This window comes from Citrus clementina, unplaced genomic scaffold (genome assembly GCF_000493195.1).
Source record: "Citrus clementina cultivar Clemenules unplaced genomic scaffold, Citrus_clementina_v1.0 scaffold_3, whole genome shotgun sequence".
In the NCBI taxonomy this organism is placed as follows: Eukaryota; Viridiplantae; Streptophyta; class Magnoliopsida; order Sapindales; family Rutaceae; genus Citrus; species Citrus x clementina.
Genome location: NW_006262339.1, coordinates 35,559,887 through 35,570,581, shown reverse-complemented (window position 1 = coordinate 35,570,581; position 10,695 = coordinate 35,559,887). Strand labels below are relative to the sequence as shown.

Below are 10,695 nucleotides of genomic sequence, written 5' to 3'. Positions count from 1 at the left end.
ATTGAATTGGATCATTGCCTATTGATTTATTGGTAAAATTAAAAGGCACCACAAAATAACAAAAAGAAATTGATTTATATCACAAAATCTTTCATTTCACATCTAAATATTATTAGTACATATTACAAATTCCAAAACTTCAATAACAAAAATATGAGATATCCTACTCTCATAACTAAATAATCCAAATTCAATACATAAAAATTTCTACCATCCAATCAAATGCCTACTACTTGTGGCTAAATTTAATAAATCTAGAAGTTAAATTGAGAAGGATGACTGCCTTTCACTCTTTGAATATGAGTAGTATAATTGCGTTATCACACCAGCAGCTTCTCCATTCAATAGACTGTATGGGTTAGGATATAAGTGAAGTTGAGGAATAAACACTTCAAACACATTGATCAAATCTGCATATGAATACATGGAAAAGAAAAAAAAAAATTAGCTGCCAATATCCAGGCATTAGAGAAACAACAATTAACAAAAATAAAATTATTTTGTTCGAAAGAAAAAAATACTCATAAGCTATTTATAAATAAACTCAATTATTCTCTTTTGGCAAAGGTTATATATATAGCAAACTATAGCAGACAAGAAGTTTTCAATGTAATATCTACTTTCAGCACAAGCATGTTACTCTATCTACATATACCAAATGATTTTTGTGCATAGTTAAAAGCTATCACAAATGCTCTATTATAAATAAATCACCACTCATTTCCTCAATTTATTCATTCTAAAAGCTTATTTAACAAGGCAAAAAATAAGTCCTCAAATTGCAGTTTCCTTAAACTGGGCATAAAATAACTATGAATCTCCATATTTATATTAGGCATAATAAAGTTTGGACATAAAATATTTCAATAATTTGAGAGTTCGATCCAAAATTATTACTACTAAAAGAAATAATATTTGCAAACTTAGTTAAGCCTTTATAAAGTGAGTATGAGATTTATTATACTACTTAAATCTATTCATGTGAACCATTTAAAGAATATCACCCTAAATTGTAATTAAGTATTCATTAATTTTGTCTAATTATAAAACTTTAAGAAGATAAAAAAAAAGTAGAATAAAAATATAATCATTATATATTTCCACTCACAAGTAATGTTGCTTTAACTTGATTGACATCATAACCCAAAATCACTTTAAACATTTTTCCTAAACCTAGAAAGGGAAAAAAAACAAACTTCAAAATATAATTATTATATATTAAGACATGCATATATAACATAACCATTTACTAGAATATTCATGGAATAATCCATAGTTCTTAAAATTAATATGCTACACTAAGTATATATTTGATACAATAAATTAATTTTCAAACTATTACTCATATGCTCATCATCCAAAATCATTTCTTACAAGGCTTCAAAGTCTTAAACTAGGATGTCAAACTCAAACCAACACAAAACAAGAATGTCAAACTCAAATCAATCGTAAACCATAGAAATTAAATAATCCGGCTAATATTTAGGTTAAATTAGTTCAATTAAAAAGAATAGCTAACAAGCTCCTAGCTTTCTGGAACCACCTGGCTGGTCCTAAAACCGTTCATTTTTGGGCTCCAACTACAGTAGTAATTGGTACTTAAATACATATTTATAAAATTTAAGATACTTAATACATTGGATTGATATTTTCTAGTTTTTAACAACACATATGAATGTACAACATATTAAAATTTGAGGTTATTATGATATTATTATGCTGGTGTTTTGTAAGATCAAAAGTTAATAAATAGTTATGTCAAAAGAACTTGCTGCAGAGCAGCAGAGTTTAAAAAATCACTAAAAATAACCTGCAAGTTCAATCAACATAAAATTTTTCATATTTGAAGTGTGCATATAGAAATTTAGTTTCTCCGAATTTCAGCTCATTCAGCATGTTTAGACTATTGTTTTGCACCACCAAACATACATGAGTAATTTATGAAAGATTGGACAGCAACCAACCATTTTGAAAAATCGATTAAAAATCAGTTATAGACCCAATTCATACCAAAATTTCCAGAACTGAAACACACACATTTAACTTTAATTATTTCAAACATATGGTAAAGTTTGGACAAAATATTTCAATAATTTGAGAGTTCAATCCAAAATCATTACTTATAAACAAGTCTTATGATATTGGCCATGAATCTTATAAAATTTAAGATACTTAATACATTGGAATGATATTTTCCAGATTTTAACAACACATATGAATGAACAACATATTAAAATTTGAGGTTATTCTGATATTATTATGCTGGTGTTTTGTAAAATCAAAAGTTAATAAATAGTTATGTCAAAAGAACTTGCTGCAGAGCAGCAGAGTTTAAAAAATCATTAAAAATAACCTGCAAGTTCAATCAACATAAAATTTTTCAGATTTGAAGTATGCATATAGAACTTTAGTTTCTCCGAATTTCAGCTCATTCAGATATGTTTAGACTATCATTTTGCACCACCAAACATGATACATGAGTAATTTATGAAAGATTGGACAGCAACCAACCATTTTGAAAAATCGATTAAAAATCAGTTATAGACCCAATTCATTCCAAAATTTCCAAAACTGAAACATACACATTTAACTTTAATTATTTCAAACATATGGTAAAGTTTGGACAAAATATTTCGATAATTTGAGAGTTCATTCCAAAATCATTACTTATGAATAAGTCTTATGATTTTGGCCATCAATCATATAAATATAAATAAGAAAAATTAAACAACTGAAGTAGATATTGCCTTCTCATCAAAAAAAAAAAAAAGAAGGAGATATTGCCTTATTATGAACATAAATATAAATAAGACAAATCTAATATTGCCTTAGTAATGAACTGAAGAAACAAAATTTTGTTTTGCCCTGTAAACAAATCCATTAAAGAAATGATAAAGACACCTCATTTCTCAACCTAAGCCACATACTTCAAACTTTTCCTTTGTAAAAGCATATATTTGATAGTTTGTACTAAGTAATCATCCAATGAGACTATTTATAGCAAATAAAAATTGAAATCTATTCGATATGAACAAAACTAAAAAATAACAGCCGAAAAAAAATGAAAAGATTGCTTTTGAAAAAAAAAAACTAATAACACATGAACAAATGGTTTATCAGCAATAAGTTATATCAACATAGAACCACTATGAACCAATATAAACCATCAATTTTAGCATAATCATGCTGCTCTTAAGAATTCCCAAATTAGAAAATTTTAGGGTTTTAGTGTAAAAAATGTTTAATGTCGTTCATCAGTGAAATAAAGTTAACCTTATAGTGACGATCACCCTAAACACAATATTTTCCAAAGTAGATATAATGAAGGCTATTTGGGGCCAATAAAAGAAAAGAAAGTAGCAGAGAAAAAAACACAATAAAAGCTAAATCTCTACCTTCTTGTTTCTTCTAAGTAGCCAAAGAAACAATACCTTCTAGTTTCTTCCAAGTAGCCAAAGAAACATAGAAGCTCTTCTCCAAATCACTTATTTAAACTTAAAAGAACAATTAAAACAAAAAAAAAAACTCAAGATCTAATGACAATAAGAGAGACCCGAAATCATAAAATAAGAAAAGAAATAAGAAGTTAGGATTTTGAAGGCAAATGGTGAACCTATGCCACCGGTTTGACAGGATCATGGCTGAGCACTTTTTCACAATTTGGATGTTAGGGATTTTTTAGATCTGGGGAGCTTAGGAGGGAACAAATACTTTGTAGAGGGAGTTGAAAAGTTATATTTTGGATAAGATAAGACTTGTCCATTTGTTTTGTTTTTATCCACTCAAAAAGCACAACTCTAAAAAAATTAAAAATAATTCGTAGCCTAGTGGTCTTTTGATTCAATGTAGAAGCTTTAGGTTTAAGAGGTCTTGGGTTCGAATTCGGACTAAAACAAAATTAAAATGATAATTTTTAATTGCTGATACCAAAGCGTCATTGATTGCTATTACTAAAGCCATTGATACTTCAGTATTAGTAATTAGTGATACATATTTGTTAAACGCGGAAACTAATCCAAATATATGTATATACTGATACTTTTAAATAAAGTGTCAGAAGACAAATATCAATAAAGATCATTTTTCTAGTAGTGATTGTCTCTGGTCTTTTCACGAGAAGAGTCATATGTTCGCAGTAGAGGGATTTTACAGAGAGGTGATATACCATTGACTAAGAAGTCTTGCTCGGGAGAGCAAGCAAAAGACATGTGGTGCACGCAAAGTGTTCACTTGGATAGGTTATGACAAGGTGGCCACAATCACTAGAGGGTGTCTCATACTGTGTAAGATTCCAATAGTTTGTAATCTCTTGAACCTAGTGAATTATTTGATCTCTAAATGTGGCTCCATGGATGCAAGGATTTGAATCCAAAACCATGTAAAAATTCTCTTGTTTATTTTATTTTTACACATTAATTTGTTTAATTCGTTTAATTCGCCTTTAATTGAACTTGGTAAACTACTAAAATTGGATCTGTCATATCATTTTTACTTCATTAATAATGTGTGATTTAATGCTAATACATAGAGTAATAATACTGGTCAATTTTCTTTTTTTTTTTAATAAACTGAATTAATTAATCAAAAAAATAAAAAGAAAGGAATTACAACTGTCCACAGGGGACATAATGAGTTTTATCCCTTAAAATTTGTAAGAAGTTAAAGTAGAAAAAAGAAAAAAGTATGAAGTTAAACCAAAAGAGGTAACTATATAAAATGATATTTTAGAAACTCATTGGCATCATGAGAAAGTAACTCCAAAATCTCTAATGGCGGAGTCTGCCACCAAGTGAGAGAATCACAAATAAGACCCAAGTTAGTTAAATGATCAGCCACATAGTTAGTTTCTCAGAAGATATGAGAGAATCTAAACGCCATGGAGTTGATGAGATTACAACAATTCTACCATCTGTTATGAATACCCCATGGAGGAGGAGCGAAGGATTGGAAAAAAGATGAATGACTAACAGAGTCGCTTTCTAGCCAAAGACAATACCAACCCTTGTCACGAGCAAATTCAGTAGCTATAGTAGCTGCCATAATTTCAGCAAAGTAGGCAGTGTTAATGCCTACAGAAAGACCAAAAGCACCTAAAAAGATCCCGTGTAATCTCAAAAAACACCACCACAAATTGAGCTACCTGGATTACCTTTAGATAAACCATCAATGAAACATTGAAGAATGCAATAACACGAATTTTTAATATCAGATTACTACTAACCTACCATAAATTAAAAATAAATAAATGAAACAAAGTATCCTTAATTCCAAAAACTAGACGGAAGATAAAAAAAATCAATGAAAACATTCTTAAAATTTCTTAAATAAATAAATAAAGATCATTTAAAGGCTTAAAAGCAAAATCGGACCAAAATCTGGCCATATTTGTAACAAAGCCACAAATTCTATAGACTTTGTTCAAAATTTTACCCCACCTGTAAAAGATAGAGGGGGTGCACAAAACGAAAATTAATTTTTTTAGTCTCTTGAATTCAAATGGTCAGTAAAATAAAAATATTTGAAGAACTTGAAAACAGTATAAAATTTTGTTTTGAGAATCAATTTCATATTTAATCTAATTGAAACTTTTAATTCGAACATAACCACTCCTTGCTTCGACCGAGAATAATCATTAAACTTTTAAACCTCTTTATTTATTCTTCTTTTTGGCAGAAATATCAAAAAACAAATATTGATTTTGACTTTTGTGACGAATATATGTACTTTTATTTTCCTATTGTGAATAAAGCAGTTTCCCTTTTCTTGTTTTATTTTGATTCTCTTCATTTTGGGTTACATCAATAATGTCAGCCTATAATTGTTCTTCATGCCTTTTAAAAATTCAACAAGAATAGTATCAATTAATATTTTCAGGCTTTATCGGGTCCTTTGAATACGAATTCACCTGCAAAGAAAAAGCATATATTCTCAGGATTTTATCAGTCTTCTTTTTTTTTTTCTTTTGCTTTTTGAAAAAGTTCTTCTTTGTTTGATAAGTAAACTATTTATTGATGGTATGTGACCTCAGACATTCGAGCATTCAAACAACTGAGAGGAATCGATACAGAACCTTCTGCTTGTATGTGATATACTGGCCTTGAAATGACTGTTGGGACAGAATAACCTACCACTTCAATTTATTTATAAGTAATGTTATACTTGGTTATTTAAAAATATTTGGGATTTGTTTGAAATTTCTGTTAGAAGGCTCAAAAATAATTTTTAAAATTAAAAGTTAACTTTACTGTTTGATAAATTTTCTTAAAAATCACTTTTGACAAAATAATTGTATACTATATTACAGCTGATTTTTTCACGCACTCTTTTTACCGCAATACTTCTTTCTCCCATTAACTATACCATCAAAACATCTCTAGTACTGCAAATAAGATCACCACTTAGGTTAATATAGTAAATCCACAACAATTTAATACTCACATAAGTTAATAAACTCTATTATATAATAATTTTACATAGTCCCAACTTGGGCTAAAGGTCTAAATTAATGATTTCCATAAACTACTAAGATAATATTTTTTCTTAAAATTCTTATGCAACTATGTAGTCTCATTCAAATCATAAATTTATAATTTGTTAAAATTAAAAATATAATTGTTATGATATTTAATTAAAAAAAATTTGATTGTTGTGAAGAGAAGAGGATAAAAATGCTTCTTATCTCCAAATTCCAACAGCTTTCAACTTTAACCATTTCCACTTTAATTACTCATTCAAAATATTTTTCACCTTCTTTTCTTGTACCCTCAAAATACAAAGTGCAGGTGGCTTGTTATTTGATCAATTCTGGCATCTCTTCTCCTATATAATAAATATCGGCAACATAAATCAAATTAGCAGAGCCAGATAGGAGCTAGTGAGTGATTAAGCGAACTAAAACGTTGAACAGCCAGCAAGGAATTAAAAGTAGAAATAAAAATAATTTGATTACATGGTACTCTGTTTTTGGGTTTCAGGTTCCAGCATACTCTCTGTTCAGCCCAGCCAATCTATATAGATACACACACTTTCAGGATTCCAGTAAGTGCTTCTGCTTAAAACCCTTTTATGATTCACCCATGCCATTGCTAAATCTCTGATTGATGTGAATTTAAACATGAAAATTTCTAAAACTTGTTTATAGAATTTGATGGTTGATGATGATCTTTTATCAAGTTAATATTTGCCGTCGTATCACTTAATTTTAAAGTTATGATAAATATATTTTCAATAAATTATTGTATTGGATCCTTGGTTACGCAGAGAACCAATTCGTTACTTGTTCTATTGAAGCTCGAAGCTAAGACCTGAGTCTTAGGAAAGTCGCTTTTACTACTGGAGCGACCTTAGCAATTAATTATTGTATTTGATCCTTGGTTACCAAGAGAATTTATTCGGAACTTGTTCTATTGAAGCTCGAACGTAAAACCTGAGTCCTAAGAAAGTGAGCTAGACTTTAGCTTCAATTCTCAGTTTTTTGTCCGATACATCATTATGTTCTGACTAGTATCATTCTGTCGATTCACGCATATGACACAATTTTACTCTGATCAATGTTGTTGGGTGACTTCACTATTCTGATAGATGTTCTGTCAAGTCCCGTGGAAGTGAGATGAATCCATTATATATTTTGTCTTGTCCCTCCTAGTACTGAAAGTGCTAGTCTCATTTCTGCCATCTGTACCTTATGTGTGACATGATTGTATGGTTGTAGCAGAAGCCCATACGAGCTCATAGATGTATACTTTACTGAGATGATAATGAACATGAAATTAACAGGGAACATTTGCCCGAGGATATGGCGGCGTCGAAAGCGACAGAGGCGATGATTGGGACATTGATAGAGAAAGTGTTTTCTGCTTTGCTGACTCAAGCTCAGTGCGCACTTGATTTTAAAGATCAGCTTGAGGCAATGAAGACAAAGCTTGAGCTAATGACTGCCTTCATCTCCTGCACTGATAAGTAGAAAACTCGGGGGGAGTTCATGCAGAAGATCTTGCCTAGCCTGAGAAAAATAATTTATGAAGCTGATGACATAATGACGGATTGCCAAATTAGAGATGAATATCGGAAAGATGGGTTTTGCCACAGGTTCTCACTTCGTGACTTGTTTTTCATATACCAAACAGGTAAGGATTTGAAGCATATCAATTCACGGATTGAGAAAATGGAGTCTAGCTTGGGGGAGTATGGAAGAGCAGAACAGCCAATCATCCAGCAGGGGCCTAATAATTCATCATACCAAATATTTAAATATTCCCGAGAGGACCGGGAACCATCTGAAATAATCGGTTTGGCGAAGGACTTGGAAAGATTAAAGGGTGGATCCTTAGCAGTACTGAGAAGCTTCAGCAAATCGGTATTGTGGGTATGGGTGGTTTAAGCAAAACCACCATTGCCCAAAAGATATTCAATGATGGAGAGATGGTTGCATACTTTGAGAAGAGGATATGGGTGCCAGTTTCTCAGAATTTCTGCGAAGAACGAGTCATGAGGGCCATGTTGCAACAGCTGGGAGAGGATGAATCGGGAATTGAGGAAAGTTATTTGCTGCACAAAATTCAACAGAGGCTCAGTGACAAGACCTGTCTCATTGTAATGGATGATGTGTGGAGAATGAATCTAGATTGGTGGAAGAATTTATATCCGACTGAAAAAAGATGCTTCGCTATCATCACATCTAGAAATGAAACCGTTGTCAACAGTATGGCAGTTGATGAGTCAAGAATTCATCGCCCAAAAATTTTAAATGAAGAGGAGAGTTGGTCATTACTCTGCAAGCATGCATTTTTAACGAGCAAGGGAAAATGCCCCAATAAGGAGTTTGAAAAAAAAGGCAGAGAGATCTTGAAGAAATGCGGGGGACTACCGCTGGCAATCAAGACAATAGGAGGCTTGCTTGCTCCAAAAGTCCATTCCCTTAGTGAGTGGAATAAAATCAATGATGATTTTCATGTATATTTGACAACCGAAAGAGAGAACAATTCGGTGGTGGCTTCTCTACGACTGAGCTATGATGAACTCCCCACACATCTAAAGCAGTGCCTCTTGTGTTTCTCTGTTTATCCCGACGACTTTGAGATAAGTGGTGAACAGATGGTACATTGGTGGGTGGGAGAAGGACTCATCCGGGGCAGGGACAATCGGACTGCTACGGAATTAGGCTTTGATTACCTTTCAGAGCTAGTAAGCAGATGCTTGGTTGAAGTTGTGCATCGAAGAGGCTATGATGGCAGGGTCTATAGTTGCAAGATGCACGATCTGGTCAGGGATATGACCATTCAGATTGCAAAAGATGAGGCTTTTTGCAGCTTTGATGAACAAGGCAGGCAGAAATTGACACAAGACTCGCGATGGTTCGGTTTCAACCGTGACATGGATCCAAAATCCCTGAAAAAAAGTTCAAGGGTCAGGGCATTGATACTGCAATCAAGCACTCCAGTTTCCCTTTGGAATGTGAAATCGCTCATGTCACTGAGGGTGCTGGATTTCTCATACTGTAAGCTTGATCGAATTAATGTTGAGGATCTATTGGATAAGATCTCTTCACTTAAACGCCTTGCATGTCTCAACTTAAGCGGAGTTGCAGGCAATATTGAGCCCCCATCTTCAATTCAAAAGCTTCGTAATCTCCTAATACTTGTTCTGAGGAGGTGCACCAAACTACATCCATCAATTACTAGTTTGAAGAAGTTGATCATCTTGGACCTCGGATCTTGTCCTCTCCAGTATCTACCTCGCGGACTCGAGAAGCTAATTTATCTCCAGGAGCTGTCTGGATTTCGGGTGGAGAGTCAGTCTAACACACAAGGCTGTCGACTTAACGCCCTGCTGGGACTGAAGCAGCTAAGAGTTCTACGAATGTCCGTAAATAATGAGAGTGAAATCTCGGAAGATGAATGGAATGTCTTATCACAGCTCGAGAAACTCAAAGTTTTAGCTATTGATGCAGAGGATTGTAAAGAAAAACAAGCATCACAGATGTTGGATAGGCTTTTGCCTCCTGCGAGCCTTCAGGAGCTTTACCTCAGGCGATACCGCCACGAAATTCTGCCAAAATGGATTAATCTTAAGCACCTCTCAAGCCTGCAATATCTCTGTCTTGAGGATGAAGACATCAGCAACTTCGAAATCAGTTCTGAATCTGATCAGGATAGCAATGGCACCACATGGGTCCTTGAGGGTCTATGTTTAAAGTTTATGCCAAACTTAATTCTTGATTGGAATGTTTTGCTCAAGGATATGCCTATACTACGTGATTCAGAGGTTAGTCGTTGCTTCAATCTGAAAAATTCCCCTTGTCAAGATGAATTTGATTGGTGGCTAAAAATCTGCCTTTTTTTCCTCTCTTTTTTCTTCATAGGAAAAGTAAGCAGATAAAAGATGGCATGAAGGTGCTAAAGACTGCCACACAAGATATTGATTAGCCTGATTAGGCTGATTTCAATTTCATGCTACGGCAGGCTGCATCCCTTCCCATTATTAGTTATTATTAGGCTTTAGCATGCTGTGTTTATTCCCTACTACAACTTTGTTTAAGTATATTATTATTAGCACCATCTCTTTATAAAGTAAGGGAAGAAGAATCAATTCTCCGCTCACTTTTAGAGCACTGATTTTTACCTATCATTTTTCTTTATTTTGCATTTGAATTTTCATTTGATACGATAGAGAATTTGGGTTTGTTCTTCAAGGATT

The 10,695-nt window shown here is 32.7% G+C and overlaps 1 pseudogene; it reads left to right on the top strand.

Moving 5' to 3' along the window:
- Positions 1-7,021: 7,021 nt before the first annotated feature.
- On the top strand, positions 7,022-10,424 carry LOC18046945 (annotated as a pseudogene).
- The last annotated feature ends 271 nt before the right edge of the window (positions 10,425-10,695 follow it).